Source organism: Protopterus annectens, chromosome 3.part1, assembly GCF_019279795.1.
Source record: "Protopterus annectens isolate FY-2018-M chromosome 3.part1, PAN1.0, whole genome shotgun sequence".
In the NCBI taxonomy this organism is placed as follows: Eukaryota; Metazoa; Chordata; order Ceratodontiformes; family Protopteridae; genus Protopterus; species Protopterus annectens.
In genome coordinates, this window is record NC_056732.1 from 771,363,114 (window position 1) to 771,373,233 (window position 10,120).

Consider the following 10,120-nt stretch of genomic DNA (forward strand, 5'->3'; position numbering starts at 1 on the left):
CATGCAACAGTAATCAAATAAGCATAATGTCCATTTACTTCACATAGAGCCTGATTGTTCTTCCACAGATAGCTACTTTTTATAATAGTCACCTCTGATGTCAGATGAAAATATTAGTGAAAGAAATAATGTCCATGGTATTAAAGGTGTAGTCTGTAGTCAGAACTTTAATGCAGTCCAAGAGAATTTTTGTCCACGGTAAGGCATTTCACCTCATTGCCTCAGACACTTATACTACTCTTTCAGTGTCATACAATATTAAGAAATGTTCACCATTGGTCAGATAACATCACGTTACTTTTATATAGACACTATATTCAATGTTACTCTTTAAAAGAACCACTTTCTGTCTACTGATATGCTTGGTGTCTATGACTAGGTAATAGAAACAATGGCTACAGCAACACATTTCTACTTATGCTTTCATACACGAGTCCCCCAGCATGCCATATTTTATATATTTCACAGTGATCGATAAAGTATCCTTTTTTTCACATGCTTTCTAGAGGTCCTCTAGAACTCCTCATCCACAACAAAAATAACCAGGGTCTATGCACACCTCTTGCTTTATAATGATGCATTTAGCACCTTGTAAGATACTAAATTATTGAATCAATGAAAATAAGCAAAAACTGGTGTATTCAGCTCATTGCTGTTGGAGGTGTGTACTGTTTATAAAGTACACATTTTTATGTGCTACGAGTACTTTTCTAATATGTATTTCCATGATTAAACCATCCTTGATCCTTTACTTCCTAAACTGATCTATACTCAAATTACTAGAGATCACCAGGTAAATTCTGACATTATTTGCTCTGATCAAATGAAGTCATGGATTAGCCAGCCATCATCCATTGCCAAGTCTTATGGAGGAAAGTAAAACAGAGTACAAATTAATAGAGTAATACATCACTTCTCAGTTTTTCTTTTTAAATTATTTGGTTTCAAACCTCACAATGGGGAGCTCGTGTGTGTGTGTGTGTGTGTGTGTGTGTGTGTGTGTGTGTGTGTGTGTGTGTGTGTGTGTGTGTGCATGCGCGTGTGGCTTCAATGTCAGGCACATATAGCTTTCTAAATGGATGTGCTGTATCAACATCCAGTGAAGGAAAGATTTGGCTTTACTTGAAAAGCTCACACATATTCTGCTGTAGATTTTTGTAAGGTAAATGTTAGTCTGTTTATGATTTCTTACAATTTGTACTGGTTCATTGCCTTCTTTTATTTTCTTTATTGTGGCATATTTTCTTTACACTGTGTTTTACTCTTGTTATAATTTCAATTGCATATGTAAAGTAGGAAAGAAACCACTGTTGTTTCTCTTTTTAGTCGCACAGAAATTACATTTTCCACCACCCTGATGTGTTTTTAATCTCAACTGTCTCTCTAGCTACCCTCCCCATATGTTAATTTCATTACATATTTCCTTCTCTTGTCTCTTTCATTAGATATAATGCACAAAGCTATTATTTTGTGAAATCACAACCATTCAACTATTTAAAGTTATTGGCCATTCTACTGTATTCCATAGTGCCAGAATACTAGGTGCCCAACCCCTTCCAATCTATTTAGATTTTGTAAAAATAGTGGCTCTCTCCTTAGACTGCTAAAGCTTGAGTTATCCCCTCTTTTGTATCTAAGTGCTTAGTGCACACAGCAACTTTAAAGATATTAACACATTTTTTTCTATTTTACCTTTAAATTATGAAATATCTAGACAAGACCACCAACTGTAGAACAGCCCACATTCTGCCTCTCAGTAGTCGTGTTGTGATTAATACTTCTGTTTTGCTCTTCATGACAGAAGGAGCATAGAACATTATTTTCTGGAGACTGGGGATCACCAGAAAGCCTGATATCTGCTTCATAGTTGTTAGCTGGAAATTTCTACTTATATTTTGCTTTTGGTGAGACAAGAGGCAGATAGTATTGATTCCTGACTGTCTCTGACTAGGCAGCGAGTGTCTTTCGGGAAATTTTTGAATGGTCTGATTGCTTGTCAAGGCATCTACCAGGAAAAGGCTAAACAAGCCTACATACCCCTTCATCATCTGGGACAAGATTACTGATCTCCAAAGCACCTGTGACCTACGTCTTATCTTGGGATTGGTGCTACTATTTTGCTTCTGGTGAGAGAAGAAGCAAAGGAGCATTGTATCACAATAGTGTGAAGCCGAGTTGATGTCAGCAGTGGTAGTAGCCAGGTAGTAGCCAATCAGAATACCCTCCTTTCATCTTTCTTGACAAAGCTAATTCTTTCTTTTCAGTAAGTACTGCATGATTAGCTGATATCTAACCTAAATTCAGAATATTTCATTAAATATTTTATCCACAAATCATTAAGGGTGTACGTTTTAGTTCCCCTCAAGTGTTTGGCACTGCCCTGTACATATAGAGACACAGAGTTGGCATTGTTCCTGTAAATACATCCTTGAAATGTCATTAATACCTAGCTGCACACAGGACAACTAGTTTGTGGTGACAGGCTCTGCCCCCAGTGTTGCAAACCAGATACTTCTGACATTACTTTATTTATTTATTTTTATTTTATTTTATTTACATTTGTTTATCGGGAAATTCTGACTAGTAACAGGTCCTTTTTCAGTGGAGGCCTGGGGAGAAAAGCTCCACAATTACAAATAAGTAAACATACAAGAGTAAGTGAGTTTACATTAATGAAAATGACATACAATGAAACAGAGCAAAAGGTCCATTGTAACTGAGTAACTGAGTTTAGAGTAAAGAACAAAACACACAAGAAATATTAAGCAATAGGTACTTGTAATAAAAGGAAATTAAAGAATCAAAAATAAGGAAACTTTTTTAATTAAGCTGGAAAAAGCAAGTAATACTGTGGTCCAATATGCTCAGTAGAAGATAATAAAAATAAAAACTATATTATTTGGGATAGGAGTTTTATTAGTTGGGATTGGAGCATTGGAGCAAGGACAGAGCCAGTGCATTTTTAGGTAAGACTTGAGTACAGTTCTGAATTTACTGCTGGATGGTAACTTGGTAACTTTATATCCTCATTGCAACCATCTAATCAATAAAAAAAGGCCTACTACCATGGATATGAACTTTTGCATCTCTGTTACCAGCATAATGGATATAGGTGTTCATAAGTAATGTAGAAATTGTCTCATGTTAACTCACAACCAGCTAATTTTCAAACAACTTATATTTAAACATTGTCACTGGAAGCAAAGCACTCAGATAAAAGGCACCCCTAATGTCAATCAGGTTGTCAGTAGAACACATGCTGCACCTTTCACACACAGTTCAAAGCAGATACATGAACCCACATATGTTGACACACTTAAAAGTTACCTTCTAAACCTCCTAGATGAAGTACACATAACAAATATCATCACCAGTCGCAAATGCAGTTTTTCAAAACAACACTCACATCAACACATACATCCCCATCTCTTGCAGCCTCTACTTTTAAGATCATAAGGCAAGCCACCACATGACCCAACATTCTGGTCATTAGAGATTCATTGTGAGACACACTGATATCCCTCTGAGCAGGATGAGTAAGGAAATAAATCAAGGTCATTTGCTTATCTTGGGCTAGGAACCACCACATTACTCATGCACTCAAGTCATTGAACCACAAGTGCTAGTCTGACTCAGTCATAGTCCATGTGCTTGTAAATGACCTCAGATGGGCCTCCATAGACTATATGATGAGAGACATCATGGAGTTCTCAGAATATGTGTCTCAGGTTGGTATGAGCATAGCCCTGAGCTGCATTTTACCTTCTCCAGGGATGATGCCATAATATGAAAAGAAGATGGACTTTAATAATTTGCTTAGTTTCTGGTGTTATTCTAAAGTGGTGCAATATTTGTCAATACGGCAGGAGATGATCAACAAACCACACAGCTTTGCAAGGCTTTTGAATATTTGCTAAAATATTGTATTCCCCATACTGCCTTTTTTAGGCAATGCCAAACTGAAAGTACTTCCAACATACCAAATCAAAACCAAGAAAATCTGAAGGTGTCACTGCTGAATGCTAGGAGTTTAACAAGAAACTCGACTAACCTATAAGGTCTCTTCAACCTAGAGAATGCCAACATCTATAGAGTTACTGAGACCTGGTTTAAAGCCACAGAGAGCAAAATGACAATACAAAGCTATAATGCCTTCCATACTTATAAACCAGCTACTACACAGACAGGGACTAAAGGTTGATGCGTTTTGATTTACATCAAAAATAAGTATACCTCAAGGGTGGTTAAAAAGTACAATGCACTTCTTCATGTTCAAATCACCATAGGCAAAATCCCAACAAGCTATAAGTTTCCTGCTATAACTCAGGAAACCCTTTATATGTATTTAAAATTACTGGAAACCCTCACCGTCCAACCCAGTACCACATTCATGGAGGACTTTAATTACTACACTATTAACTGGAAATTGTGTATGACACCAAAAGTGCATGCACAGAGATTCCTGGACTTTATAAAGACAAACACCTTAGACCAGATTGTCAATATGCCAACCAGCTGCGCAAACATACTAGATCTGGTCCTCACTAACATGTGAGAGTGCTGTACATCATCTAGTGTAATGTCTTCTCTGGTAAGGTCAGACCACAAAGCTGTCTTCTTTGAAGTAAAAATAAAGCCCAGAACCCCAGTTAACCATGGAATGTTCATTAACTACTCTAACACTAACTTCCTACTATTAATTGATAACCTGGCAAAATTTCAAGCTCTCATAAACCTTGAGTAAACCTATAGAAGCATGCTTACAGCTGCATAGAGAGAGAGCAGTACCAAACAGGAAGAAATACAGAACTAACTCATGAAACAAGCCACCTTAGTGGAATCAAAACATCAATAGGCTGTATAACAGAAGGAAGAAAATCATGACAAAATTTAGGAGGAGTAGCCCCCATCTGGATAAAAGTACTCTCATCAAACTAAACAAACAACTCAGAGGATAAACAAAGTCTATAAAAGTCATATTTGAGGTACATTTGGGCTCCCAGGCCAAGGACAACCACAAGGAATTATGTAACTATGTCTACAACCTCAAAGGCAATAAACAATTGTGTGCAGCGTTAACTGTTAATGGAGCAACAGGGCCAGAAGATCTAACAAACCTAGTAGCAGACAAATTCAGCTCTAACTTTACCCCTCACTCCACTTCAATCTCTTCTCAGGAAAAACCATCAAATATAACTCCCCCTACAATAACTTGGGAACAGTTCCTCAATGCCCTTTCTAAGGCCAAGAACACTGCACCCAGACGATATCGGACGATACCTTCTAAATATCATGAAACATGCCCTATCAGGAACTCGGGAATTCCTATTTAACTGTAGTCCCCAAACAGACCTGGTGCCTCATTAATGGAAAACAGCAACAGTCATTCCTCTGCTCTATCTACAGACCCTGGAAACTACAGAACCATAAGTCTCACTAGTATTCATATGCAAAGCCAAGGAAGGAATTATCATGGAAATAAGAAACCTCCAAACACTGGCTAACCCAATTTGGTTTTGTCAAGGACAGGTCATGGTTATTCAACCTGGTGGCCTTCTTTGAGAAGGTCATCAAACAATGGATGAGGGTGAAACAGTTTACATTGCCTGTCTTGACTTTGGCAATACATTTGACACAAAACACCACTCAGGCATTGTTGTCAAACTCATGAGGTTGTGTATAAGCCTTTATGTCACCCACTGGATAGCCAACTGGCTCACAAACAGGACCCAGGAAGTTAGAACTGGGGAGTTCACCTCTATAAAGGGGCACTAGGACTGCTCCTCTTTGGAATATACTTCTCTGAATTCAAAGCCAATGTTAAGGCCCTATGGCTGACTAAATCTGCAGATGACTGCAAATTAACACAGAGTTTGAGCCATGGACTAAAACGAAAAGCCAAAAAATGCATAAAGGTGTCCTTCAGGAAGGAATCTACCCATGGCAAGTATCATATTGATGACACACTGCCAAGAGTCGAACCACTAGTCATGGACTTGAGGGTGCAAACAGACTGTAATCTAGACTCTGGCCATCGCATAGCTGCTGTAGTGAAGAAATGATTCTATGTTGTACAACTTATAAACAAATGCATGGGATCTACGTCCAAGGAGGTCATTGTCCCACTCTTTTCAGCACTCATCAGACCTATCATTGTGTACAATGCTCCCTTTGGTATGCACCTAACCAGGCACATCCAACAACTGAAATGACCACAGAAGTTTCTCACTAAAAAAATGCAGAGCATAAGTAACATGTCCTGGGCAGACTGCTTCAAAGCCCTGTACCTGTATTTTGTCTCCTACGGGTTGTCGAAGGGAGACATATGTCTAGTATACAGAGCACTGTTAGACACCACCCTGATGGAATTCCTGCATATCCGCTAAACTAACAGCATCAGAATTACCAATTAAACCTTGCCTGTGATATAAATTGGACCTACTGGAGAGACAGATATGTATCAGATGGACTACTCCTTCTCTGGAACATTCTCTGAACATACTCCTCATCCAAGGAAAGTAGAGTCCTTCCCTAACCTAATTCAAGTGTAACTTGGACTGTTGGATGGGGAGCAGAAAATTCATCCCTTTTTTGGCACCTACTTCTCTAATGGACATGTGCAGCCTGCAGCTGTTTCATCTTCAAGGTCCCTGCTTGTTAATGCTTCATTTTCCATGCCCCTGCTTATACCTATCAAGGGTAACAGAAGTTGTCAGAGATATGGGATGAATGGATAGGCTTAATAAGGCCATTGTGGCTGCTAGCCTAGTACACCTATTAATCTGTAAGATGTCTGCCATCATTTAGGTCTTGAAGCATCTTCAAAATCATTTGCTTAATCCACTAATCTTCCCTGGCAAAAGATAATTATACACAATGTAAGTAGTCAGATAAAGTATGTGGGGTGTAGATCAAGGTGTCCTGGGGTCACATCACCCTGCCATTTGTGAAATGCTATTTTATTTTTTTTTCCAGAATATGCATTACATATACTCATGCTTTTGGACTAAAAATTAATTCTAATACATTGGCCATATATCCCATCCTTTCCTCCCAACACAGGTAAGCTGAGAAAAATGCCATAATATCCTATAACTCCATTTGACTCCTTTGGTTTCAGGGTAGTTAATTGAATCCAAGTTGCCTGGGTCATATCTAAGGTGCATCTCCCTACACCACAGAGCTAATTTCACAATACCACATCAAATTGAGATTTCCATTCATTAATACTATCGATTAATTATTGTGTTAATCCATTAACAATGCTAAAAAATGATATAGTGGCAATTCCTGTAGTTTCTCTGAATAGCTCAAGCCTTCCAACTCTGCAACTTTTCTTATAAGAATCATCATATTTTTTTTTCAATTTGTTTCATGTATTTTTCTGAAATGTACAAAATATTGTACTGCATTCCATGGTAAGGTGCTCAATAACATATAAAGTTCTACATAATATATTTCCTGGAGTAGATAGGCCAAGGGATGTATTATTTGGGATTTTATTACATGCAAACTAGCAACATTTTGAATTGTTTTCTACTTTTTCCCCTTGATGTTTAATAATGATCTTGTGTATATGATTTGACTCTTGTGTTTGTAATCATAGTTTATATTCCTTCTGCTATTATTTGTAATTTTAAATTTGCTGACAGCTTTATATCTGTCAATTAATACAGGGAATTAAAGATTTGACTTGTTAATAAGCTGCTTTCTGTAACAAGAGTACAGAAATTGAATAATTCCACCTTTAATTGCCTATTGTATGACCTTGAGTGAGTCACTTAATCTGATGGTGTTTGGGGTAACTGAGAAAATGGGTTGGACTCCTTAATAGTCTTCTAAATAGCATACCTAGTAACAGTCTATGAAATATTTACTGGCAATGGCTATTGATCAAGATATTCTGTCTACATCCATCTGAAGTAAAGCTATAAATATACTTAATGATGTTTAATCTTCCATTTCTTAATCATTTTGAAGGGGGTTGTAACATAAAAAAATATGCATATAAGGATTTTAATAAGAAAACTAAAATAAAAATGAAAGATGACATTAAATAATTAACACGCATAATATATACTATTTACATTTGGTGTCTGCATATTAAAACATCAAAATCAAGTTGTTTACACATAAAAATTAAATAATTGTTAACTATAAATCTCATTTCTTGTTTCTACATTTTTCCAACAGATTTGACAATCTGGATCAATGAATATAGTCATATTTTCTTTTAGCTGGTCTTAATTCTGCAATTGCTTACTTATAAGCAGATTTAAACAAAGACAACATTTTTGAAAATTGAGGAGAATTATTGTGACTCCATTTTTTGTGACTGTCTTTCTCTGCAGTGACTGTTGATCAACGTTTACTTTACTTGGAATGGAAGCGTTATGTAAAACCATACCCTGTGTATGTTGATATTATCATTCCATAATGTTTGTGAAAATTAATTGGCTTTCCCCCAGAAATCTTTAAAAAGAATGCAGTCAAAGACAGTATAATTCATGCCTTCTTTGATTACATATATCAAGCATGTAAAGATGTAGAGGCATTATTTTATTAATTTTGAAACATTTCCATGTATATAATTTCCAAGACAGGGTAAACTTTCATTTGCCTACAAATTTCAGTTAGAGTTCTTTATTATATTCTGATAGATGTTCCTTCTCATCTTGAAGTATAAATCTCCAATATTTCTCATGTGACCCTTCTTTATATGTTATGTGAATTATATATAAATAATATAGTGGAGATATAAAACTCTTATAACAACATGACTTATATATTCAATTGTTCTATTTATGTCTTGGTCAGGAAAAAAAACACTAACATTTGGAAACTATCCTGGGAAAATGTTAGTATTCCTTGTAATATAATTCAGGCATTGCTATCAATGCCAGACCCTAAATTCTCTATACATTTATTTATTTATTTTTTTAAGTAGTTACTCCATTGTTTATTTGCATCTCTTTCTGGTTAAGCATCTTTTTCACATTTGTTTCCTCTAATATGACATTTTTGTGCAATATATAAGAATAAGATTAGGCCACATCCTTAAGCCTGTTTGCGTAAATAAAAGGTTTTTGAAATTCTTGAGCAGAAATTTACATAGGACATGTCAGTTGGTGTAGTTATGTTCTTTATAATTCCAAGAGAGGAAATAGAAATTGATATTTTATTATTGTTATACATTCCAATTTACAGTAGAGTTACTATTTAGGTCACTTATTAATACTTTAAATGCAGCTGCTAATGTATATGTTTCTATATCTGGAAGTTTAATACTTATTGTATCAGAGGTTCTAATATGGTGATCATAAGTTAACCTTGATCTCTTGGAGTACCATAAACTTTTCAAAATGATATTGTTAGATGTTTTAATCTGTACATTAGTTGGGATTAATACAGTTGTTTGTGCTACATAAATAGTTTTTGGAAGAAAATGATTTTTTATAGTTTGGAATCTATCTGCAAAGGTAAAGAATGATTTATTCTGTATTTTAATTCAGGCTTGTGTCTAATCCTTGGACTTATTGTAATTTATAACTGTCATTTCTTCACAGCTATTTCCACAAATAATTCCCATATATTCTGATGTTCTCACTTCCTGACTATTCATGTACATTGTTAAGGTTAATATCTTTTGTTTTATATTTAAATGCATTGTTAAAACAGAGTCATGTGAACATTTCAAATTAATTATTTTAAACATTCTTTTCAATGCAGTATTTATACTGGGAATAGTTAACAAGATATATGTAAACAACACTGATTTTGACTCATATGCTTCTAATATTTTTAATTCAATGCATATCTGTTTTTTAGTCAAATTGCAGTTGCTAGTATCCCTATAGCCAATACAGCAAATGTGGTGAAAGTGGGCATCTTGGTTTGGTATCTTTTGTCTTCATGAATGAATAATAAACAGCCAATTATGCATAGACTATTATCTATTATCTGAATATATATATATATATATATATATATATATATATATATATATATATATATAAATATACATAGATTCACTTCATAATCTCAAAAGACTGAAATTTCATGAGACCATGAAATCAAATCCACACAACACCAAAAGTCCAAAACCACGAAGCCCAAAACC

General features: G+C 35.5%; 1 protein-coding gene across 1 annotated transcript in view; it reads right to left on the reverse strand.

The window, feature by feature from the left end:
* Positions 1-10,120, reverse strand: part of LOC122797720 (CUB and sushi domain-containing protein 3) — a 5,249,173-nt gene that overhangs the window by 4,255,454 nt on the left and 983,599 nt on the right. The gene's annotated exons all lie outside the window — the stretch shown is intronic.